The sequence below is a fragment of the Cyanistes caeruleus genome, chromosome 2, assembly GCF_971803275.1.
Source record: "Cyanistes caeruleus chromosome 2, bCyaCae1.hap1.1, whole genome shotgun sequence".
NCBI classification, from domain to species: Eukaryota; Metazoa; Chordata; class Aves; order Passeriformes; family Paridae; genus Cyanistes; species Cyanistes caeruleus.
In genome coordinates, this window is record NC_141702.1 from 96609637 (window position 1) to 96636828 (window position 27192).

General features: G+C 39.4%; 1 long non-coding RNA gene across 4 annotated transcripts in view; it reads left to right on the top strand.

The window, feature by feature from the left end:
- Positions 1-27192, top strand: part of LOC111926150 (uncharacterized) — a 151382-nt gene that overhangs the window by 59604 nt on the left and 64586 nt on the right. For 2 of the 4 annotated variants that reach the window (XR_015283672.1, XR_015283671.1), the window contains one exon: positions 7323-7400. The exons of 1 other annotated variant lie outside the window; for it this stretch is intronic. This is a non-coding gene — a long non-coding RNA (uncharacterized LOC111926150). Of the gene's footprint in view, positions 1-7322; positions 9218-27192 lie in introns of those variants that run through there. One more of the 4 variants, XR_015283673.1, reaches the window with a different exon arrangement.

The window sequence follows — 27192 nt, forward strand, 5'->3', positions numbered from 1 at the left end:
ATTAGCAAGGGCTTGAGAGTCCTCTGTTTGCAGTCTTCCATGAAAGTAATACTGATTGGCACTGACACAGTATTAAATTGCTTCCCTTTCTAATATGGCCTTTTTTGACAAAAGATTAGGCCTGCCACCTGTCCCCTTGGCTGGTGACTACTTTTCTCAAATATTCCTCTTCTCAGCCGAAACTTAAAAAACACAAGAACCTTTTACCAGTGTAATTGTTTATTGATATCAAGAGCATTCAGATGGTCCTCGCTGTTGTTGGTATCTCACTCTGAGAATCCTGGTCTCTTAAGGAAAACTGAAGTCAGAAAACACTTTCAGTAAGATGTTCATGTTCCTGCCAACCTACGTAGTGAGTGCACTACACTGAAACTGCTTATTGTTTTATCTGGAGGGCAAACAGCAAAACACTCAGCACTGAAGTTGCTTTGAGCAAACACCTAAAATCTCCTGGTTTCTGGATAAACCTGATTCGTCTGAGTAGCTTCGCATCTGAGTGCTTGTGGTCCTGAATCTGATGTTCTGCAAATATCCCGTGATACTTATTTACAGCTTACCACTTTAACAAGTGCTGCTGCAATATATTTTCAGAAAAAAGGTCAAAAACACAAGAAAGGCAGGTTTATTATCAGTTACAACTCACTTTCCCAAAACACCCTCTCAGATGAAATATTTAGGTGACTTTCAGAAAATAATTTTGGAAATAATCCTTCACTTCTAATCAGATGGAAAAAGTGTTTGTTTTATTTAATCATGGTTGTGAAACTGAGTCATTCTTTTTTTATCTTCCTTTTTTTTCCATAAGGACCTTTTTGATTTGCTTTCTCTCTTCATGACTACATAAAACTTGGCTTGTGATGAAAAGACCAAATGAGCCCCACTGAAAACTTTCAGAAGATGCTGATTAACCACTACTCAGCTTATATCCAGAAATTATGCCCATTTCAGTATGTGCTGTTACCTACTATGTGTAAAGGGCCACGAGCAATCTCAGTAGCAAGAAGGGAAGTCACTATGATCACACAACTGACAATAAGGAGCTCAGGAGAAAGACCATTTCTCTTTGAAAGCACTGACTTCTGAGAACTGCTTTTGCAGGAGAGGTCACAGTCCTGGATGAAGTCTGGGAGGGGAACAAGGTTGGAGAAAGCTGTTAACATGAAAAGTCTACCTCCTGAGTGCTCTCTGCAGGAGGCACCTGGTTTGGGATCCCAGCTGAGCTGCTGCTTAATAGCTCGTCTGGGTGCCAAAAAGCTGTTTCATGACATTCTTGGCTTAAGAACTGCAAAAGCAGTGGAACATTTTTGCTACACAGACCCTTTAGTCTTTAAATCACTGCTTTCTGGATGAAAACCCAAGAAAATTGAGAGCAATGTCAGAATGCTAAAACTTTAGTGTTCATTCAGACACATTTTGTCCTGAATCTGAACGGCTGGCTCCAAGGTTTCCTGATGTCTACGTTAGCAAATAGTTGCCCTTTTGTATGGAGAAAAATCTGCCGTGTCCTCTGAGCATCATGGATGAGCTCGTGTTCCATCAAGCACACCTCCAAAAACTACTTTGGGCTCAGCTAATGAATCTTGTGTTACTTCTAACATTAATGCTTGGGAGATTTAAAAACATTCACTAAATGGAACTTGCCCAATCTGCAGCTGGAAAAACCAGGACATATTATTCTTCTGGAAAAGTAATAAAAACTTGGACACTTTTCAGCTATATTTCTGCGTAACACGGATCAACTGTTCTGAGCTTAGTTAAAAATTCTAGAAATGCTCATGAAGTCATTCCTGATAAGTGAGGCATAAACTATTTACTTTGCTAAACAACTGTATTGCTTAAAGGCCAGTTCAATGTCCTGTGAGTTGTCCAGAACACTTTCTAGTAGTAAACCTTTTTTCCATTTTCTTTATAATTTTTTCTCATTCCCTCTGAATTCTTTGACTATAAGATTCAGTGCAACTATTGATGAGGATAGGGCAGAAGGCATGCAGTGTCTTTCAGTCTGGCAGGGCAAAGAAAAAATGCACATACAGCATTGGATCATTTCATAAGTTAACCAGACAGATAGAAATTGCTTCCCCAGGGTGATCCATGGCAGGAAGACAGTGAACTAATGTTTTCAGGCTAGATCTCTTCTTGCCAGCATTTTTTCTGTTGCATTTGTATCTTCTATATACTTTCATACTAAAGTTGTTCTCATAAAAGAGCAACTGCACAACAGTATTTTAACATCTTCATATTGAATTGTGGGTTAAAAAATTGTAATTAGTCAGACAAAATGTGTTACCAACTTAGCATTATTTCCCAGCTGTGCTCTCCTGTCATTTTTAATTATTATTTTCAGAATCCTGATCATGATGTCATCCCCCTGAATTTCCTGAAAGGTCCCCAGTGTTCATTCCAAGTGATTAATGAAGTTATGAAAGCTATGAGTGCTTCCATATCAAATACGTGTATAAAGGTAGGCAGTGCACAGGAAAAGATGATTAAAATAAAGAATTGTGTGTTTCCTTGAAATTCTCCAGCCCATTGATATGCAGGATTTCAGATCTCAGTGGAACTTTTGTGCAAGCCACTGAATACCTTTTCTATGGGGGAAAAATCGCTAGACAAACTTGCCTGTAAGACCTATTTGAATTTTATTTTATGGCTGTGGGTTTCACATACTTGTGACATTAAAAGGACAAAAATAGTCTCTGTATTAAAGGGATAGGTCTGGCAAGCCCATATATCAATTGTCTTGAAAAGTGTGAGTCTTGAAACTTATTTCATTTTGAATATTGGTATTTAATGAAGAAAATTTAATAAATTGATATTCTGAATTTTTGGCTTGCATTAGGAAGCTAAAAGGTAAGCTGTTGCAATGCTATGTATTAATAAGCACTCAGGAGTCAGATTTGTCAGGAGAGAAAGTGCAGTGCTTTTTATTAACTGAATAAGCATTGTGCTTAGATGGGTTTTGCCAAGGCCTCTGGAAGTGTCTTACTCATGTGGAAGCAGGCTCAGATGCTTAACTACTAAGTAGCATAGTGCTTTCCATTCTAATACAGCATTATCTTAAAGCAGGCATTCCCACTCTAAACTTTGTGTTTATCCCCTCAGTGGATGAACTTCAAATGAATTAAAAAAATTTTGGTAAGAATGGAAATTTTTTTTAAAAAATTGTTCCTTTATCAGGTTGCTAAAGAAGCATCAGATTGATTCAAAACTTCTAGCAACCACAGTATACAATTATTCTATATGAAATGTATACTTTCCACAGTAATATTTTAGATGCCATTTTATTAATATATCAGAGCGTTCATCAAAAAGGTCAACAAAGATAAAAGTCCAGGAAAAGCCTTAAAGGTTTTTATTTTTCTAATATTTTTAGAACCAGAGCATGTAAGACTAAACTATCATTCAAAAGGGCCTGTTCAGCTATTATCTAGCAGTAAAGCATGTTTGGTTCTATTTGTGTCTGGGGAGGGATCCATCTGAACATGCTAGTGCCTACTTTGGGGATAACTACATCCAAGCCAGACTGCCTTCACTCAGTCAGGAAAGAAAGAAAGTTTTTTGGGGCATGATTCACTTCCTGAAGTAGGTGCTAAAAGAAGTAAAAAAACTCCCTTCTCCGCTGCCCCTCAGGGCTTGCAGGACTTATTCACTCTGGTTTCCCTCAGCCCTGGCTGCCATGCAGTATTTTGCCCTTTCTGATAGCCTTTCCTTGAGTCTCTAGGTTGGAGCTATGCGGCTCAGCCATGCCCAGCAGTGGGGCTCAGCAGTGCTCTGCAGTGGGGCTCAGCAGAGCCCTGCAGTGGGGCTCAGCCATGCTCTGCAGTGGGGCTCAGCAGTGCTCTGCAGTGGGGCTCAGCAGGGCTCTGCAGTGGGGCTCAGCAGAACTCTGCAGTGGGGCTCAGCAGAGCTCTGCAGTGGGGCTCAGCAGTGCTCTGCAGTGGGGCTTAACAGAGCTCTGCAGTGGGGCTCAGCAGAACTCTGCAGTGGGGCTCAGCAGGGCTCTGCAGTGGGGCTCAGCCATGCTCTGCAGTGGGGCTCAGCAGGGCTCTGCAGTGGGGCTTAACAGAGCTCTGCAGTGGGGCTCAGCAGAACTCTGCAGTGGGGCTCAGCAGGGCCCTGCAGTGGGGCTCAGCAGTGCGCTGCAGTGGGGCTCAGCAGTGCTCTGCAGTGGGGCTCAGCCATGCTCTGCAGTGAGGCTCAGCAGAACTCTGCAGTGGGGCTCAGCAGGGCTCTGCAGTGGGGCTCAGCCATGCTCTGCAGTGGGGCTCAGCAGGGCTCTGCAGTGGGGCTCAGCAGGGCTCTGCAGTGGGGCTCAGCAGGGCCCTGCAGTGGGGCTCAGCAGGGCTCTGCAGTGGGGCTCAGCAGGGCTCTGCAGTGGGGCTCAGCCATGCTCTGCAGTGGGGCTCAGCAGTGCTCTGCAGTGGGGCTCAGCAGGGCTCTGCAGTGGGGCTCAGCCATGCTCTGCAGTGGGGCTCAGCAGGGCTCTGCAGTGGGGCTCAGCAGGGCTCTGCAGTGGGGCTCAGCCATGCTCTGCAGTGGGGCTCAGCAGGGCTCTGCAGTGGGGCTCAGCAGGGCACTGCATTGGGGCTCAGCAGGGCTCTGCAGTGGGGCTCAGCAGGGCTCTGCAGTGGGGCTCAGCAGGGCTCTGCAGTGAGGCCACTGGAGCCACTGGAACTAGCCGTGTTTGGCATGGACAGCCCTGGCTCCTCCTCAGATCCTGCCCTGCAGCCTCTGACAGCTCCTGGGCACACACACCTTGTCCATCATGGAAGAACTTTTTGTATTTTAGACTTTTACCCATCCAGACGTGGCAGGATCATCCTCTACAATTGGTTTATAGATATTTGTGCAAATAACCTCTCTGACATTTTGTTTAAAATTCTGTGAAAAAGATAACAGGGCTTCTGAAATGTGCATCTTTAAAAGCTAGAGAGAGAGAAGAATGTTAGGAGTTCCCTTCATGTAATTATGAAATGGTGTCACTGCCTTCACTGGAGCTTCTCCTTTACCAGAGCCAGAATTCTGTCCTACTGAAATACATTATTGATGGCTTGTGTGGTACGGCAGTTGAGTGTAAACCATGACCCACGGGACCAAATGAGGCTATGCTCCTTCTCTTCAATATCTTCTCTATTTTCTGCCAAAGAAATAAGTGATAATTGGATGGTGAAAGGATTTGTCTTGGCTTTTTCATCAGCAAATGTTAGGGTGGTAGATCCATCAACCCATCTCTTATTCTACCAAACACAGTCTTTCACAGACACTGTGGTGTATACATGCCTGCCTTCCTAACATGACCTAATTCAATCATATCATAACTTAATTCAATCATATCTAAACATCTGTTTAGATGTTTAATTGACTGTGTAAGATAAGAAGCTATAAGCTGCCGACATTTTACATTTGAATATTGTAGGAGAACTCTGTGAAAATAAAAAAGGAATTTTAAGGGTAAAAGAGATGCATCACCATGCAGTTGTCCTGGGGTGTGTGACTTTTTGCAGACACAGAGAAGGGCAATGTTTCTTCCTGTTATATCAGGGTGAGAAAGCTGATGGAGACACTAGGCGAATTATTCTGTAAGAAGCAAATGAACACACACGGGCAATAGATATGAAATCTCTCATTGAAACAGGCTTCAGTGGGCTTGTGTTCATCCTCTTCTGGATTTTGCCTTTGCTGAGATGGAATAGTGTAGTAAAATGTTTCCTAGCAGGAACAGTCATGGAGGCAGGGAACTACAAAACTATTGCAGAAAACAAATTTTGGTTTTGTAACTGGGACTGTATGTTTCTAAGCTATAATAATTTCACAGAAAAAGAACAATCAAAACTAATTGAAGTTTAAATACTGGGTGGTACAGTGTGACAAAGTGAATATACGGGAGGCTATAAGATCCGGACCAGGCTTTGAAAAGAGGAAGAAGTTATAGGAAAAAAAGGCTGAGAGGTGTGCTCCAGACATCTCAATTGATTTTGTTTGACTCATAATTGGTGGGCAGTAGCTTTGTCTGAAGGATAAGGCTGGAGCCTCTGCTGCATTTCTTGCTCAACAGTAGCTACACAAGCACCTACCTGCAATGCCAGCCCACAGTGGGTGAATACTTCAAAACATGGGATTTGTTGGAGGAAAACAGAACATAAAAAGAAGGCAGATTTGCTGAGTAAATTGTTCATTGTGAATTATTTACAGAGTTTTACTAACAGTCATCTGGAAAAAGTTAACAAATGAAGGAGAATGACTGCAGTGAGTAATAAACATAAATCAATCCAAGAGACATGTAGGGTAATTTGTTGGTTGTGGAGAAGGATAGGATTGATTGAAAGATGCAGAGAAAAAAACTGAAAAGTAGAACAAGATAAAGAAAGACGGGTTGTCTCTTATGGCTGCAATGGTGGCAGTTCAGTCAGTAAAGTTTTGCTGATTGTTACTATTTTACACACACGGTATGAAAATGAAAGTATGGCCTCTGTTACTCTGCTTTTCCTTGAGATTGACTGCTTTAATTTGGATGTCAATAAACACCATGCATGCTCACAGCATCCTAAGCCAGATCTATTGGAAATTGGCACACTTGAACTTCCTCCCACTGGGAAACCAAGACTTGGTTTTCAAAATTCATATTTTTATGTCCTTGCTATTTGTATTTTATTAAAACAAAATATGTGGTGTTCCCTGTCCTCCCCCCACAAATGTTTGTTGAAATCTGCTTTTGTTGAGAGAAAGCTAATATAAAAAGAAAGGTTGATTCCATTATGAAGGCAAGTGCAGCTTTGTGATAGGAAATGAAAATGTGTTAATTAAAATGTTGCTTTTACTTTATCTTGAATGTCACATTAACCTTATCTCCAGCTCATGCAGGCTCTAGATGGTTTCATTTGGGCATCTGGCCATCTTTTGTTTTTCATTTTACTATTTCCACTTAAATATTTACAACTTGAGCTCAAGCCCATGAAACTCCATGGTAACACTCCTGTGGAGTCTCAGAGACTTTCCAGCCTTGGAGCAGAGCCTTGCTCTGAAAGGTAAAAAAAAAAAAAAAAAAGAATACAAAAAGGAGATTGTATGATTTTTATCTTCCAGACATCTACATACAACACTATAAATAGAAGTCGCTTAGCTGCCAGTTTGATAAATGCATGTCACTGAGGTTACGTGGCATTCTACCCCCTCTGTTGTCTTTAACAGCAATAAAGTGCCTGGAGGCCACAAAATGCCCTCTGACACCTGTGCAAGCTCTGCACTCTAACGAACTGAAATCTAGTAAACAGTTCCTTCCAGTTCTTTGCAAAAAAATATAACCCATCTCACTGATTCTGCAGGGCCAGGAGGAACTGGGAGCCGTAAGGGCATCTTGGTAACTATGGTCTGCAGGTGCAACTCAAGAAGCATAAAAATGAGTAAGTTTTGTGTTGTTTTCTCAACCACAATACATCCAGTGCAATACTTTTTTTAAGGAAGATAGGTATCCAATTTAGGTGTTAAGCTAGAAAACATGAGTACTATTCTTGGCTTTTAATCCAAGGTAGGTTGGAAATATTTGCAAAAAAAAGGGAAGTAAATCCTTGGATCATTCAACCTAGCATTTATGTTACCATTATAAGAGATTGAGAACACTGTAAGCATACAAATATACTTTGTACTCAAAGGTACATTTTATTTAATTAGTTTTACTTCTCTGTCTGTTGTGTGATGATACAACACACGATATTGCTGATAAAACACTGAAATCTATTTCCTCTCCTTACTCAATAATCATATCAAAAATCACAAAATTAGTTTTCTATGAAGAAACATCCTGCCCTCTGTCTCCACTTGTAAATCAAACAAGAAACCAATACAGACATTAAATTCTAAAATATGTCAGATTAACCATATTTGTGCCAACCTCTGATCGCTTCTAGTGGAAAGAGAAGGATTTCATCAGTAGGCTCAGCAGCAAGATTTTTTTCATGGTCTGCATCACCTTCAGGTACCTCAAAATAGTCACAAGGACCATGATAGATTGTAGGACATTTGGGGAAGCTTCAGACCACCAAAGCTGTGTTGGAGGTCATTTAGGGAAAAGCATCAGGAGTAACATAGAAACATTTGTCCATGTCCAATTTAAATCAGATATAGTCTTTGGAGCAGAGACTATCTTTCTGTCTGGTATTTTAAAAATTCTGCGTTGTTGCAGTTACAGCTGGAGCTCTTTGATTAGCACCAGCGAGCAAGTAATCAATATAAAGATAGTACAAATATTGGAAACTCAGTGTGTACATGATGTTTAATCAGGTGCAATGACAGCAGATGGAAGGAATTTCATACAGTTACTCAGTAGATGCAAGCATCCATCCTGGTAAAATAAATGTTTGATTGGAGGTAATTTTGCTTGAAAATCCCCAGTGTAGGTGAATTAATTGATTAGTGTTTTGTTGGCTATTTTTAAGAAGAGCTGTGCTGGAGAAATCTGAGTGAACGCAAGTAGGGGCAGAGGAATCTGGAATGGCTCTGCTCAACCCATCCAACAATAAGACAAGGAGGGATCACAAGAATCACTAAATTACTTTTCTTCTTTTCTGCCTGACCCCTCTGTTTGCGGCTGCTAACTTCTGGGATACTCTCTGGGTAACAGTAATTGGAGCCAGGGGATTGTTTGGTTCAATGCCGAAAACAGGTTTTAGCAGCTATAAATACCAATCAGTAGCTGACCCGTTAAAAATCTAAGGGGCATGTAAAGTTCTTTTGTTTCTGTAAAAGAAATGTTTTCTTAAAAGAGCTCCTTTTTATCTGTATGCTTATGTTGAGTTTTTCATACATTTGTCTGTTTTGGTGAATGTAATTAGTTTTATGAAGTGTTTCCAGCATCACAAGATAACTTGTGTGGTATTTGCCCCATTTGAGTCTGGAAACTATATTCATATTCCAGGAGAAACTTGCTATTAAAAAATGGCTTAACATACAGCACCAAGCTACAGTCGCTGTGTCCAAGGTGCTCTACTGTGCACATACCTCCCCTGGAGGGAGATGAAAAAAGAAATTACACCTAAGGGACATGAAGTCACATTATTTAATTAATATTGGAAGGCACACAAAGACTACAGTAATCGCTATGCTAGAAGGAACAATTCAATTAGTGTGGGACAGGGTCAGCAACTACTCTCCGCAGAGACGAAGGGTGCCACAAACCTTAAGACATTTGTGGTTTTAGTTATGAAGGCAAGACTTGGCCCCATTGAAAAGTATTAAATAAAAAGCAAAAAATGGCCAAACCCAATTTTAGAGTGTTCTCTAAAGCAATGGCTAGGGATGAATAAACACATCCTACTGCTGAAAGCCTGGGCAGGGTAATGTATTGGGATACACAGCAGCTTTAGACAGCGCTCCCCAGGCAGCTGCGTTGTGATCACACAGACATGCTCTGTCTGCAAGCAGGCAGATGAAATCAGTGACTCCAGTTGTTGCTCGTGGTAGCTCAGCACATTCCCTGCTGACCTGGCTGAAAGACTGTTTTTATGAAACACAACTGATTAAAGAAACAAATGATGTAAAATGAAATGTCATCATGGATACAGGGTTTAGGGCTATATAAACAACTGGGGACTGGAATCATTAGACTCTCTGCTCTGGAATGGTTCAATATTTTTAGAGGATTAAAATGCCTTTTCTACCCTTTGGTCTCTTGTACTTATTTGTATGTCAACATAAGTATTTGTCAGTGTTTTTCATGTTTCCTAAGTCAGGAAATCTGTAAATTCATCATATAAAGGCACTGAGTCTTAATTCCTGGGCCTGCTAGTCCTGGATCAAAGGTTTTGATATATTATTCCTAACTCCTTTTATTTGGAAAAATGTAGCAAATACCTCTAGCAGACATCATGGACCTGATCCAGAATCCACTGAAGTTATTTAAAATACTCTGATCAAGTTCCATGGGTTTTGCTTCAGGTCTTGTGGTTCCAATCCAGCACAGCACTTGAGATTACATATAGTTGCTCAGGAGCTTAACTTTACATCCAAGTGTCAATGCTTTACCAGATTGACACATTCATATCAGCTGGTACAAGCAGACTGGCTCTGCATAACTGCTCAGATGGCAGCCACTGGATAATATACTCGTTTGCAATGTCTGAAAGGGAATTTTTCATGCGTTGGGTTAGTAATTAATCCTCTACCTTATAAATTCCTGCAAGTCTTTCCTACAGTGAGCCATGTGACATTGTCACAGCACAAGATGTGCATGTAAGAAATGCTTCCTGTTGAGGTCTGGGGCACAAAGAAAAGCCAGGAAAATAAACAGAAAGTAATATGGGAAGGCAGAAAAAGTGTTTGCAGTTAAGCTGTTAAATAATAAAGAAACTTTAAGAAGTGAGCACAGTCTTCATGGACATTTTTGTGGGGAGTGGCAAGATGATGTTCTGTCAATTAACAATCCTGATTTTCTTCCCCCTAGTTTTCCCTGTTATGTTTAGATCTTGGCTGGGAATAAACACTAACTACAAGGGGCCTCTTTGGTAGTTACAATAAAAATAACAATGGCTGTCTCATTCCCTGTAACTATCCATTCCTGCCTTTTGTAGGGTGTAAGAAGAGGGGTTGGTTACAAACTCCTGTTGAACATTGCTGATCATCAAATAGTAATCAGAGGCGATTAAAGTCTACTGGATGAATGGCTCACAGTCACTACTGCATCCAGTACTTCATTATGTTTTTCTGTAAGAGGTTGCAGTTGGGCACACTTCTCAGAAATCCCTCTACAGTGTAATGCCTGGATTGGACCCTAGGGATGAACTCAAAACTGCAGGACTCTGATTCGTTTGCCACTGCAGGAGAGAATTTTCAAAACACAAATTACTTGGAAACATTAGACATCTGTTTCTCTTTAAATATACCTGAAAGTGTCATTTCTGTTCCCTGACCAGATAAGTTTAACACAGAGAGCCCCATGAGACTGCAACCACAGTGGATTCTCTGCTGACATGGGCAGGTGCTGATCTCCAGGCACAGTTACAGCTGTGGGTCTTAGCATGGAGAGGTACCACCAGTCATGTGCTAGATGCTGGTAAACAGAGCTCTTCTATTCCATACAGGATTGTAAAAAATTTTGAGAATTTCAAACTGAGGTGTTCCAGAAATGCAAATCAATACCAATTGGAAGCAAAGAGTATATTGATATTCCTGTGGTTTTCCTAGTTCTGAGTGTAGTGGAGTAAGGGACCAATCTCTATCTTCAGGAAACTTCATCGGTTTTAAAGAGGTTACTCAAGAGGTGCATTTGATCTTCTGCTGACAATTTTTAGCCTTGAGAAAACTATTTATGCTTTGAGACAGAGGGCTTAAAAAGTAATAGCAACATTTAATAGCATAATTACTTCACATTATTTTGCATTCTCTGACTTTTCTCAAATGAAACACATTGCATGCTGAAATAATCTTGTAGGGAGGATTATTCAAACAAGATAAAGTCCCCGCTGAATGTAATGTCAGTTCCTTTTATGCATGCTGAGTAGCCTACTGTGCTTTGGCAGCTTTAAGACTGTGCCATATCGTGCTCATATTGGAAGCATGCAAATGTCTGAGCTAGCATTTTGAAATGTGGTCGAGCGGTTATTACTTGAGGAATGTTAATTATTACTTTTATGTGGATAAACTCTCTGGAGCTGCATCCATTTAAAATTCAACCACAGACACTATGCACAAGTTTGATTTGGTCTCAGTGTTATAATCATTCTTTGTTTATACCATTGGTAATGGTACCATGCTGGTGTCAACAGACTGAGGGCTTATGAAGTGAATGTAGAAATAAATATTATTGTTAAAGAAAAGATGAATCATTTGCAGTCAAGCAAAACTGAAGGTTTCTCAAGCTGCAGAAAACCATGACTTGAGGCACTGGAGTACATAAAAATGACAATAAAATGTTAAATAAAAGTGAATTAATATTAATGCAAATGTGCAAGTACAGTATTGTTAAAGGACAGCCAAGAGACAGCCAGTTGACAAAGCCTAAGCTGCAAAAAAACATGTGCCAATCCAGCAGGTTTTCTTGAAGAAGAGCTGGAGTTTCAGGTCCCTTGGGCTTTATCTGGACAGGTGGTTAGCACTTGTAGCTTGTGTGGAGTCCCAGAAATTTCAACAGAAAGGAGTAGGGCTAATCAATCACTGTGCCCCAAGTTTTCAAAAGAAGCCTTTTATCTGGTTGCTTTAATAATACAAGAGAGGAAAATGAAAGAAGGAAAAAAATAAAAAAGGCAATTTAAAAAAAATTTGATTCAAACCTGGTATTTTATTTTTGTACATTTTGTGCAGTGTTTGAATGTGCTTTCAGCATGTAGTTTTATGAGCTCTGCTAAAGTTTTGGAAGGCGTTAGTGATGATCCTACTATAAGTAAGCAAGCTATAGACAGGGAGAAAAAGGAGCAAAGGAGAAGGAGTCAGTTTGATTGACATTGGTGGGAGTCCATGGAAGAGTTTCTTTAAACTATTTTATCAGTTTTAGATTTCCACATATATGCTCAACAGGAATCTCTTCTGAATTTGAACTGCCACTTAGCTGGAAACAAAACCAGGACACGCAAGCACAGACCAGTCCTAGTGCAGCTGCATTAGAAAGGACTATTCTGAGCTCAGACAAGAAGTTTGATTCCAGAAGGAGCTGAGAACGTCACAAACGAAACATTTTTATGTCTATTTCAGTGGGACCTTGACTAAAAGTGATACTAATATTCAAAAATAATTGCCAGTTAACTGATTAACCTCTAAAGCTTGTGGTAATCTATAACAGAAAGTCAAGTCCAGGCTTTTTAACAGGCATTTCAGCAGCAAACTCCTTTCATGAGCAAGGAAGCTGTGGTGTCTGACACACGGCAAAAACGCCTACGGTGAAATGATAATTCTTTGATGCTGTTTGAGGCACAAGATTGCTTGCAAGATGCAGTAACACTACACCCCTGTGACCAATTTCACTCCTAATTTAATTTGCACTTTCTGTGCTAGACCCCAGTGACGGGAAGCATCTTTTCTCAGGAAAGCCCTTATACATGTTTGAAGTTCTGTGAAAATTTAAAACACATGTCATTGTTGTCCAGAATAGATCTGATTTAATAGGCTGAGCTCCAGCCTCTTTTTCCACATGGGCCATGTTCAGAGTGCTTAAAGCAGCTCTGTTATACCTATGAGTATTTTTACAAATGTTGATTGAGAGATCATGACCCTGTTGGAACACAGAAAACAGAGAGCACAGGTAGGTCATTAAAAAATACATGTAGAGTAAGACCTTACTTAATGTGAGACAACCTGGCCTTAAGCATGAATTTGTGACAGCCATGTACTGAGGAATGATAGTAGAGTTTGTCTGTGTGTATATATATATATATATATATATATATATATATATGTATGTATGTATGTATGTATATGTATATATATATGTATATATATATGTATATTTATATGTATATATATATATATGCATCTGTAGCAATAAATACATACATCAGTACATGTATACCTATGTAATATATAATAATAAATTAACTATTATTTACTTCAAAGTGATAAGCAGATATTAAGGCATTGCTACTTTTGTCATAGAATTAAGTAAAATGGCAGCCTCTTAACTTTAATCCTTAAAACATGAGCCAGCCCCTGATGGGCTCTGAGCTCCTAATATTTTACTTTTTTTCAGAAACGCTGAAATACTCTGCTGAATCCTCTGTGGTTTGGCTTGTCCTTGTTTGGACTTCAATACTTTCCTAGGTTTTTGTATTATCCTCAGAATGTCAGCTCCAATTTTCGCTTATTGAATTAAGGATCCAGCACGAATCTCAAATTAATTTCTCTTAAGGATGTCTGAGTCCCAGTATTTAACCAGTTCCATACCCAAGTGAAGTGCTGATGTTATTGTCAATACATTAAGTTTATGCATGATACATCCATGAATGAACTGCCACTATGCTCTCTAGTTATTTCTGCTTATTTTTATTAAACAGTCTTAGACAAAATAGCTATATGAAGGACATATATTCAATAGAGGACAAAAAAGGAGGAGTTTTATCCCCTCTCTTATAACAACCAGTTTTTATAGCAACCTGTTATAGCTGTTTTAAAATGATTTTAGCAAAACAAATATTTTGTTTACCTTATTGAATAATTTTGATCAAATATAAATTGCAGAAGGAGAGGAGCATTGTTTCAGCAGAGTTAAATAAAGCAGGGGGGGATTCTCAGACAGGTGGATGCACATTCTCAGGAATGCTCTTTCAGAGAGCAGCAAGCTGTGAATGTGCAGCTGCAGGCTTCAGCGTCCTGAATAATCTGCATTCAGAGACTGCAAAGTCATCAATATTTATGGGCTGGTGGGATCATCCCTGGCATGCAGCTACATCTGCCAGCTCTCTGTTGATTCCACATCCTTTTCTCTGCAAGTTTCAAGTTCTTATTTCCTGAGACTAGTAGGTTTGCCCTTTGAAGCACAGTTCCTCCAGTGAAACAGAGAAGATGCTTCCTGAATCATACTGGGCCAGCACGTTAACGCTGCATGTTGAGAAATCCCCATTGCAGCAGATGTTGTGTGAGAAACAGGAGCTGATCACGGTTTCCCAGACTCAGCCCTGCCTTGGTGGATCCAGCATTCTTACTCTTACTTGCTCACAACTGCTTTACAACAAAGGGCTCCCATACCCTTTTCCAGCAGAAACTGCCATTTTGTCTTCAGACAGAGCCTACAAGGCACAAATGTCTATACAGATGCATTTTCTCTGAGAGGTAAAGTCTGTGCACCAATAGCAGGACTTGACTTGCATCCAGTGGGCCAATACGGCTCATCTCACATTGAGCCAACTAAATAACTCTTAATTTTCCATATTAAGAAAAATAAAAAAAGCCATTTTAAGTTTACAATCAAAATGGATTTAACAGAGAACATTATTTCTTATTGGTTCATCTCAGGAGGTTTAAATAGAATTATTAATAATAATATAAAATTTTGGTAGTTTTATTCTAAATTAAAGGTCATCAAGAGCAGAAATCCCTTACTGACGTTTGCAAAATGTAAATATATAACACTTGTGTTCTTTCTTGCCATAAGTTTGCATATCACTGCTGTATAAATATAATTTGAATCACAGGCCATCCAAATAACCCTGAAGCAGTAGTAGAAAGCTTGTGTTACTCCATTCACCTTAGATTCTGAACACATTTACTTCACCCAATTGCACTTTGCTCACACTGTCCCATGAATATTCGGGTCATAGAATTCTATTAGGACAGGTCCCATGTACCAGGAGTACAACAATCACATACTAATTGTTCATAAAAAATGTACTTTTAATTCATTTTATCAACATGCAGTGCTCTTTCACCTAAGATAGCCAGATCAAAAGTAAAATTTGTGCTATTTGTCCAAACAATTCCCTAGCTGCATGTTCTGTACTTCTGTTTTTCTCTTTATGAGAAATGTCACTGTGTCTAATGCACAAAAAGTAATTTCTTAAACAGAAGTTACTCCATACAAGTAATTAATGTGGCTTCTAAAAGTCATTGACATTTCATTACTCAGGAACTATTAATGAATTTCAGAACAGTAAAGAAGCAGGAGAGAAACAGTATTTCTTCACTCCCACATATTTGTGTGTTGGTTTTGATGTGGTGATTTTGGTCTGGCTTTATTGTCTGCATGGTATTATGAAGTAACTTGGTTTATTACTCAGAAGACAGAAAGCCTGGAGGAAAGGCAATTTCTTTGTCTAGCCTGAAAAAGCCCTGAATTTGTATTTATATGATCCAGTGAAAGTAGAGCATAGTGCAACTTAAAGATCCTTCATTTCAAGTATATGATGCCATTTTACATCTGTTTAAGTTCATCTCTAAGTTCATATGTCATAGTCAAGAGACTGCTAATTACATCAAAATATGCAAACACTTATTAAAATATTCCCTTTCTTAGGACACATTTCAATGCAGTGTGCAGGCAGCACATCAAATGAGCTCCAGTTTTGATAGTCATATGCTCTATGTGAGCTGGCATTGTGGTCTGGGATTTAGAGATGACCTGTTGGGCTCCAGAGCTCCTGCTGCTGATAGAAGACGACAGCTTCCCCTTCTTCTAAAGCCTACCTGGAATCAGAAGCATTACAGGAGCAAGGGACCCAACTGGGTGACATCTTCAAATGTATCAATATATTCTGCTCCAATTCATATGGGCCTGCCAAGACTTTGAAGTCCCAAAAAAGTATTTGACTAAAATTCTGGAATATTCTGGATCATGAGTCCTATTCCTGACATATATAAATTGAGTGATGTTAATCTCACGAACAGTAATTTACAACATATTTTTCCTAAGATCTCTACAAAATTACTGTAAAAGGTGATTGCCTTTGTAGAAACTGTAGAACTTTGTAGAAACTTTGGACCTGTACTCTTCTCAGGAAGATGTTTGCAGTGTTCAGCTTTAGCAGTGGGCTGTTAATGTTCTGTGTGTGCCAGGGGAGAAAAGTAAAGATAAATTCAAGGAGCAGGAGAGTAAGGCATACAAAAAATCAACATCCTGGGAAAAAGATACAGAAGTTCATGTGCTCAAGTGTTCATTCCCCTCATCCCTGGCCATTATTATCAGATCTACCCTGAACACAAATTTGTAACTTCTGCTCTTTTTCTGTCTTTCCCCCAGATTCACCACTAAGTCCTCTTTAAACTTGGTGGGTGGGTACATATTGAGCTGACCAGCTTTCCTATGAGACTTAAAGGGATTGGGATGCTAGCACCTCAAATTCTGCCCCTGTCCCAGTAGCAAATCCCTAAAGACAGAGTATGTTCATCAGCACCTTGGGCAGGTTTATAATGCCTGCAGAAGGAAGGGCTTTGGAAACACAGCCCAGTGTGCAGAGTGGGTGCCTTCAGGAAGTGGTGTGGTACCTTGGGCTCCTTCTGGTAAATCTGGACAACAAGGGGTCAAATTCTATTTGACAGAAAAGGGAACAGTATTTTCCACAGCCTGGGAATGTGCCCTTGCCTTATCTGAAACTTCATTGAATCTGACTTCTGTTCCTGGCAAGTCTTGAATTTACCAAAAATTCAGTTTTTTTTTTAAAAAAAACGGGTAAATATCAAAAGTATAACTAAATCACTGGGCACCTTGTAAAACTGGAACAGGACTGAATGACTGCACAGGGGAGGAATTCTGATTTTAACTGAATCATCCTTTATTAGCTGGATGTTTGTGGTACAAACAGTGTGGTTTGATGTCAAACCAATTTTCCTCCTCTGCAATCCTCTCAATATGCCAAGTTCTTGCAATCGCTGTTTTAGATTTTCTTTCCCTCTCTTAAGTCATGACTTAGAAGTGACATAAGCATTCAGAAATCTGTTTAAACTCTCATTGCAACACCCTCATGTCATTCATGTCATCTGCTGTGCTGACTGACAGATGCCTACAAGGTAGAAGAATGCACAGTATTCATGTTCAGTACCTGAACATGACAGAGTAATTCAAGGCAGCTGCAACATAAAAGTCTTCCTTTCTTTGTTTCCTGTTTTTGTGGTGTTTTAAAGGTCTTACTCTAAATGCAGCAATCTGTGGTTAAAATTCAGTTGCTTTTATAAGGTAGTAATAAGAAACTCTTTCACCAAGACTTCACATGCTGGATGGGGAAGGGTAAGGCAATATTTAAGTGGCTTTTTAATGTCATAAGGATTGGGATTTCTGGGATCCTGATTCTATTTAGTTGTGAAGTTGCGTGGTGAAATTTATAAGGCAAGAAATATCTTTCTGCCAATATTGATTAGATTTATCATCAAAATGTGTGGAACTGCAATTGCATTGCCTACCTACATAGAAGAACCTATGATAACACAAGAAGGGTAAGTTACAGTTTTAGAGTGTAACTTCTAATATTCCTTTCTGGAGTTAGTAGGAACTTCAACAAAAGAAGCTGAATATACTTGTTTTTCAAAAGATCCCACTATAGAGGCTGGCTAATTTTACACAAATTGTAGGCTGTCTGACCATTTTTAGGGGAAAAAAAAAAATATAGCCAAAGTAGCATCAATGTGCTTTCAAATATACCCAGATCAATGGAGAAAATTTTTTTTCATTGCCACCTCTCTGAATACTTTCAGTGTATCCTTGAGAGGAAATTTTTTTCAGTATCTTTCCTCTTAATTCTGTCTTGTGATTTCTCTGATGTCACAGTCAGTTGTTTCTCCACTAAATTTTAAATACATTATAGAGTTTCTGCTTATGAAACCCAAGTCTAGAGCCGTCAGCTTCTTATGCTTTCTTCATGAGTCTTCAGCCATTGGCTTTCATCAGTCTTTCCTCTTCTCTTCTATTTCAGCCCCTTTTTACTCAAATCATGCAGCACACGCTTATTTTCATCAGTCTGCTCTGCACTTGAAGGCTTTTCATCAGTTTTGCTTCTTGGGTTTGATCCAGTAACCTTGTTTCTTTGTTTTTGTGGTGTCAACTGTCACGCTTTGATCTGCAGCTTTTTCCATAAGTAAAGTGTGTGCTTTGAAAAGGTTATGTAACATAGAGAATCATACATCACAAGTGTTCCCCAAGTATAATTTTGACATGAGAGAAAGAAAAGGAGGAAGAATTTTTCCTATTGTTATCATTTTCTTTTTCATGTTTATCTCATTCTGATATGACATCAGAATTCAGCTGCTTTTCCATATGTAAATACTTCACTGAGACACAGAGATTGACTGTTTGGCTTTAGATTTAAAATTTACAGTCAAGGAGACAGAATATTTTTTTTGTTCAAGAATTTTCCATTGTTTTTTCCTGCAGGATCTCCAGCATAATTCTTACATTTTTTTTTTGTACAGATTTTATACAATTTAAGAAACTGGTTAAATTATATCTCTAACTATTGTATGGTAAAAAAAGCAAGCATGCCTAATAATTCTTAGGAAAAGCATTAAGCAATCAATGACAATGCTTCTCCAATACCTTCAGAGAGCTAATTGGACAATTTCCAACAGAGCCCATGGAAAAATGCAGATCATATCAAGCAAGCATCAGCTGTGAGTGTATCCAAGGTTAGAGGGAAACTCATGCTTCATTTATCAACCAGGATTAAAGGCAGTGGAGAATTTTCATTGCAACTGTGCAAACATAAAACATATTAAAGGGCCAAGACACAGAAAATGTCAACCACTGCTGCTCTGAGGCTATCCATCACAGGGAGCTGGGAGTCATCACTGTATCCCGCAGCGAGTCATGAGTGAAGCAAATGTTACATAAGCTTTTTTTACTCAGAGGGATTTCAATTAACTTTCAAGATAGAGATGCATTGTGTTGAATGTCATGCTGATACTGAAGACCTCCACAATGTTGTCATGCCTGTAGATATTTTCAGATTATTTAATCAGTTTTGTCTGGAAGGAGTAAGGCAGTGTTACTCTCAGATTTAAGCAGTTTTGCTAAAGCTGTAGCTAGCAGCCTCCATATTCTGGGCAATCAACCACAGTTAGCCTGATGGTCACTGGTAATCCAGAACCTCATGGTGTGGAGAATGAACCCTCACAGCTTTGTGGTGATGATAGTTTTATTTCCTCCTGCAATCAGTGGGGCTCAGCCACAAGAATGGGCCTTACTGGGGCTTCACGTTATTGACAACTTGAAATCTCACTCTATCACATTCCCCAAAAGGCTATATCACTGCACACTGAGGAAGGATTATGTGGGCTGGAAGGCGTTGCTCATTCCCCTGTTATGTTCCCTTAAGCTATAAAGGGAATAATTTGAGGCCTTAAAGGACTCAAGAAGGAAGTTCTCAGCTAGAAATCATCTAGTGGGCATAAGAGGCCTTCTTGTAAAAAAAAAACTGGAAGTTTTGAAAGAGTTAACTGAAAAGGATGCTTACCTATCTTCATATAAGGGAGAAACTTAAACCTTGACAAACGCATCACGTGGCAGAATGGAGAAACTTCATGGACTGATGGACTCATTATATTTTTATATGAAGCAACAAAAATGGGTTGCACATCTTGATGTAATAGGACATTTGAGCTCTACTTTGCTGAACACAATCTCCTTGCACAGTTGTCAGGTAGTGTTGATTGTACTGCATCAAACCTTTGAGGAAGTTTCTTGAAGGCACTCTCAGACAAAATTAGTGACATGGCAGTACATTTTCCTTCCCAGAGCTTTGCTTTGCAAATTCTAATTATGTGGTGAGATTGATCTCCATACCAACTTGAAGGCACTGAAGCAAAGAAGAATAATTTTAACCATGTCGGTCTCCATATCAACCACTTTCACTGTCATTACTGATCCCTGAATTATGACCTTATGTACTTTCCATGTTCTTCTTATCTTTTTTGTTCTGTTGTTTTCCTTCTCATTTTCTTGGTTTGTCTTTCAGTCAGCTACTTCCTTTCTCCTCCTTTTCTGTCAGAGGTTAGGGCATGGAGGGAATGGGAAGGCAAGATTCAGGGGCCAGAGCCATAAACTAGCAGCTTTCTTGAACGTGGTGGATGTGTGCAGCAGTAGCTTTAGAAAGTAACAAAGAAGAGAAGAAACAATAGGGATCTTTCAGACTAACAGTCAGTGGGGTTTAAGGTGGTTGTGAGATGAAGTCTGTGCAGGGCACAATCTGATTAGCTGTAGAGGTATGTAAGGAAAGCTCCATGGAATGCAGATGCTGTAAATGAGAACTGCAGGTACAAGCAAGGTGTAAAATACCTGTGTGCTGTTGTTAATCACAAGGTGTGGGGTTTTTTGGTTTTGTTGTTTGTTGGGGATGTTTTATCCCAGACTTTCAAGTACCTACCAGTTGTTTCATTTAAGTGTAAGAGCAAGCTCATTAATTTTTAACTTTGAAGATAAGAGCCCAATTTGGTCTACTCACAATATTTCTTAATAAACTCCAGTTTTGAAAGAGTTTTTGCCACTGAAATTTTAAAATCAGTTTTTGACACCTGACTGTGCTAACAGGTGGTCTTTGTACATCTGCTTCTAAAAAAAGACAATGGAAATGTCGCACAAAATGGTTTTCTGGGTAAACACGTAGTTTAGAATGTTCAGATCTATAGCAATCTGTTGTTGAGATTTTATCTCTCCTCTTGTGTAAATTTCCCTGTCCTTTTGTGAGCATGAGAATAGACAGAAAACACACATTCCCAATGAGAAAATAAAAACTTGCTTTTTTTTATGTATTCCATATATTTTCATAATGAAGTGCTTGTAAGCAGAATGTTGAAATCAAGATTGGAAACAACAATGTCTTGCAAGCATATTCTAGCACTATGCTGGAATTGAGTGTGATTTGACAATGCCATTAAGCAGTGAAAATTCTGCTTAGGATTTGCAAGGCAATAGAAATAAAAGTTGTAGGTTTTCTTATTAGTTGAGAAATAGCAGCAGACAAATTGCTGCTGCTTTTTCTATTTTAGGATCTTCTGGGTAACAGCCTCATAATACACTTGAGAAAGGAATTTTTTAACATTTTTCCTCAGGTTTCTCTCCTTATTTTAATTCCAGTTGAATTTCTTACAAAGTTCAAAATATTCTATCCTCCAGTACAGCAAGACATAGAGGAAGCCTTGTAGATTTGAATTCACTGCTTTAGCTCCCTGATGAAAATGACTACTGCAGGGAGGGTGAAAAGAAAATAATCTTTGGCTTCCTAAGGAATGCATTGAAAGGGAGCTTCTGAAGTCTCTACAATTGCAACCACATCTGACTTCAGGACTTTAAAATGGTGCCTTCTATCCTGACTGGAACTCTACAAAGCACTCAAATAGAACAATATATCAGTGAGCAAGTCAGCAAACCTGAGAAGAGAGAAATTCAGAACATCAAGCTGGCCTTTCTCTACAATATTTCAGTATTCTCCCACCGTTACAACAGGGTAGGACTGACCCCTACAGCTGGGGACTGTCTGCACAGATGACCACACAGATGCCAACACATTTTAGACATACAGTGGGCTTCATATCACAATTTTTATTTCTTCCAGATTCTTCTGTTGCTTAAGAAGTCTCCCCCTACTTCACCAAAGGTTTCATGAGTCAGGTCAGCAGTTTTTAACCTGGAAGTCAGGTTAAAATGCACATGTACAATCTCTGGCAGATTGTAGCCCAGGAGGTGTAAAACCCTTAGTGCGTCCAGCATAAAAGTTCTAAAGGATGATGCTGTAAAATGTGATTACACTGTGCTGTGACAGCAGTCAGCAGTTCCAGGGGTAAGAGTCAGTGTGGTTGCCCCAAGGGTCATCCAGTTGACCTGTCCTCCCATGGCCCCTCATTGCTCCAAGTGCCATTCAGTGGGATGAATGCCATATGGATGTCAGTTTATTCCAGACTCTGCATGAATACTGCAGGGAAGGGAAGGAGAATCAGCGGATTACTCTTATCAGTACAAAGAGAGACAACATGCCTCAGAAAGCTAAAGAGATAAATGCACAAGCTGGAAGAGAAGCAGGGTAAAGCAGAACTCCCTGGCAACAGTCCACTTTAAAAGCAGATATAAGGAGCTCCTATATTTACTCTTTGAAATAAGAGAAAAGCATATAGAAAATTGGACATAGATACACTCTTGATTTTATCTTCTGTCTTTGGCAAAATTTGGTGGTTTAACTTAGAATGATATCTGTGATTTCTATCCAGTATATTAAAAATGTTTCCTAGGAGAATCAGTTTTCAGTGGACAAGAACAAAAATGAAAATCAAAACAAAAAGTCTTCCATCATCTGCTTTCATGGTGTAAACCATGATTTTTCTCATCAATTTGAAATATCAGAGTATAGATCTTTTGCATGTCATCTATATATTCAACTAACATTCAGATGGGAGATTAAAATAAAATGCCAGAGTTACTGACTCTCAGTTTTGAATTGATGCATTTGGGCTACTCAATTTTTGCCTTATTTCCTAGTCTTTCAGTGTTTGCCTATTATTTTATGTATATGACAAATATAACAAATATATCACTGTATCGAGGCAATAGCCTCACATCACTCCTGTGAGAAGAAGAGTAACATTAAACTGGTGGGGATAGGCACAGGGACCAAAAAACCAGAAGAAATTTAATGAGCATACTCATTGAATGAGTATGACCCATAAGTTAGAGCCCCTGCTCCACATGATCTCCAGCAAATGCAAGCACAGAGAGTTAGAAAGTCCCCACAGCAGGAGCACAGAACAGTCTGTCACCCACCAGACACCAAATGCTTGAGTCCTCACTCCTTTAACTCAAGGTCTTCCCTGAACTGTAATTGACTGAAGTAAAACACAGAGACATGTAACCCTGATGCACTGTTTGCAGCCTGGAGGATTGTGTGTATGTGTTTCAAATAACAACAGTTCTTAATATATTTCTTCTCAAAAAATATTCCCTTCTAAGGACAAACAAACTGATCTCTGCTGGAATGATCCCCAGATATATGTATGTGTAACCTACCTGATTGTGTAAGTGTATTTGAATTGTGGCCTGTTTCTCATGTCACTGAGATGATGCTTCGAATTTCAGTTCAAATTTATAGAAATTATTCCGGTGATCAGTGATTTTGGTCAAGACAGCTATGACTCATTTCTGAGAGAGAAGTAAAGACTCAAAATCCTCCTGAACCCTTCTCCTGTTGAGAAGGTTTGTTCTGGAAAATATTTTTCACCTGCAAGCTCCATAACAGTAGTAGAAAAGAAGATCATCAGGCGAGAAACAAAGCCCCTTGCGGGGAATACTTACAATATATCTTCAACCAGTCTCACTCATCTTTGTGCTACTTTTGTTTATTTCTCTTGTAACCACAGCTGTCAGTGGTTAGACTAATAGAAAACTGCATTTTGCAGTATGCAAAATGGAGGGACTGATTATCCCCAAGGGTAAGGAAATTATACAACACACTTTATTTTGAAGACAAACTCAGGAGCTGGGCCTGTATTTATTTGACAGTATCTGCAGTGTTGAACCACAATGTTTACGTGACTCCTGCTGTAGCAGCTACACTTGCTAGCTGTATAATCAAGAACAAATGACAAAATCAGACAATGATGTGAAAATTAGAGCTATTGCATTATTGACATTTTGGGTTAGAGGGCCATCACATCCTTGCGTGGTATGTCGTGTGTGACAGAAAAACACACGTGTGCCTCCCACTGTGATAGGCAGAACCCTGTTTTACAGACAACAAAGAGTTTTAAAAGATATAATTCCTTCTGAGAATACTTAAGTTCCACTTTAAAGGAATAGATTGGATTGCTTAAAAAAAACTAAAGAGAAAAAACTCTTCTAAATAATTATATTTTTCTGAAAAAAATGTGGTTGGTTGAGAGTTCTGTCTTCTCAAGACTCTTGTCTTGTTTAGTAGTTTACTTGTTACAAGTAAACTACTTGTTTAGTAGTCGAAAGGAAACTGTTGGCAAAGACTCAGAAAAAAATACTGCATATCCAATGTTTGGTCTGCCTAGGTTTCCACCGCACATCCAGCTTTGTATCTCAAGATTTGCATGATATTAAGAAAAACGTAAAAAATACCCCAACATTTGCTTTGTTTGTACAATCCTGGGACATTTTCATAGGGCAATCAGTTAGAAATTCTTTCTTAGATTGCTTTCTTTTTGTGTCAAATGTTCTAAGGAAGGAAGCTTTTTCTCCTGCAGTTGAACAGAATCCTGCACAAAGCACAGCCTGTTCATGATAGAAAGAGCCAAAATTCAACTCAGGTGAACTCCTCCCATCTGCACACTGGGTGACTTGTTTTTCTCTGCAATAGAGGAAAGCTAGCATGTAGGGCAGAGAGAGCTGCCTGGCTTCTTGTCTTTAAAGCCAGCTGTGAGGTCAGTCAGTTGCCCTTCTTGTACTGCTGTAACAGAGCTGGTTTTAACATGTAGGAAATGTTAAATATTAAATGTATTTGTTCTCCTTGAGTAGAGGTAATAAAACCCACAGACACAGAAGCTTTCTGCAGTCATTTTTCACAAGGGTGGCCCAAGTGAGGCTCAGAGCAATCTGGCTGTGGAAGAGGCATCAGGGAGTGTTTGAGCAGGAGATGTTTCAGCAGGGATGCCGACGGCCTGACTCCACAGGTGGGACAGACAGAGCAGGAAAGTGGCCTTCTTCACAGCTACCGCCAAGTCTGCTTCTGAGAAGAGTGTAGTGTACCTAGAGAGTCTTTCTACCAAAGCACATACACCCCACCACCCCCCAAAAACACACAGTAAAACCTTTTAATATCTGGATATGCCTCTGTCATGACAGGAACTCTCTCTGGTTGGTTTGAGTACCCAAAATGGTGGTGCCTGCAGCCCTAGACCAGGCAGAAAGATACCTTGCCCTGTATCCTGCATGTTTACCATACCAAGCCTTGAAAGGCTTGGAAAGCTCAAAGCAGAAAAAAAGCTTGAAAACTTGCAGGTCTTTCCTTTGGAAGGTTTTGACTAATGGTTTACAAAGAGCAGACAGCCTACTACACTTAAAGAACTGTTTCTTTTATCAATAGGAATGAAGCATTCACAGGGGAAAAAAAAAAATTAGGTGCGTAGACTCAGTAAAGTTGTATTATCTTTTGTCAATGATTTGTGCAGCCTGGTTTCTCTTGACACCCCCAAGAGGCCTCTCTTGAGGTATTTTTTTTTCATTGTAGAGCCAATAGCCAAAGCAATACATTCAGGCAGTAAACATCCCAATTACAACATTAGCAAATACTACTAAGGAATTATTACAGAGTGGTCCTCTTTTCATTACATGTATTGCAACAATAAAATCTGACATCCTGCAGCTTTGAAGAGCTTTATGTTCGGTGTCCAGCAAAACATATAAACCTCAAATCTAACCATGGAAAAGTCTCCTGTAGCTGATGTTTTTCTGACCTTTTTATATACATTAAAATCTGGTTTGGATCATTGTTAGAAGTTTTTATGCTTTCTGCTGACTTCATAATAGTTAGATGCAAGATATTTACAGTTTTACAGTGAGAAACATAAACAAATAAAATTGAATCTCCCTTCCTCCTTTTCTTAAAATACTTCCAAGTAATTTTCCCACTGCTTAAGTGAAAGATAGTGAGTACATATCTTTATGTTGTAAAGAACATGCATGACTTGTTTGGAAGGGCTGCCATCTCATTTTTCATCCATTCAAGCACTGTCTAATTTTACTCTAAGTTTTCATATAAGTGTCAGGCTCATTTATCCCATCACAGCACTATAAAATTCTCCTGTGTTTGCACATTCTGTATATATGTGTGAGTACACACACAAACACACACTTATATATTGATATATGTGTTTATGCATTTGTTCACATACCTTTAGACCATTGCATATAAAAGCTCTGCAGAGTACAAGATGATTGTCTTGTCCACCTTCAGCTGGTCAAAAAAAAAATTTATAGGGCTTGTGGGAAAAGGGAAGTCAAGTGTAGTACTGCAAAATCTTCTTTCTGATTTCTTTCCTCTAGCTCCCAGGCTTCATTTGCCTGTCATGTTCAAGCTTTTTCCAATTTTATAGCCTATGGCAGACTGTGAGATGAGTGAGAAGTCAATAGACTGCAAGACTTAGCTCAGTTTTGTAAACTGAAGTGTCAGAATCTGCATCACAGAGCCTGTGTCAAAAGCAAAAATAAACCCTCAGGTGGACAGTAGGTATACAAATCCACAGTACAAGCCTGAGCACGTGAACCCACAGAACGTCACCACTGGTGTCCTCATTTGCTCTCCAAAACCCAAATGCCTTAATAAACCTAATACAGTGTAAACCATGGGACAGTCAAAAAGGTTATCCTTTTTGATATTTCTAGGCTTTGGGATAGAAATTAACCTTAGTGAGACAGAAATTCATTGCCCAGAGAGGACACAGGACTGTTATGACACACAATATGCCATGAGAATCACTTTGCAGGGAGGCACACAAACAGTCCGCAGGTACAGCTTACCAATGTAAGGATGTGCACTTATCACAAATGGCTCCCACCCAGGCAGAATCTGACCATTCCAGGGGCAGGGAGAGAGGCTCTAGAGGGCTTCCCCAGCAGCACCCAGCCCTGCCAAGCCAGCCAATGCTGGATTGCATCATTGCCCTGACAAGAGACCCTGAACATTTACTACCCATCATGTAAAAGCAGAAAACCATACAAACCAAAGGATGTTGGGGTTATGCAAGATGCTTTGGGATTATGAAAGATACACAAAATCTAAACTAATGAACTACAGCAACTCACATTGGTGGTTTTACTCCATTGCTGCACAGCTGGATTTAGTTCTA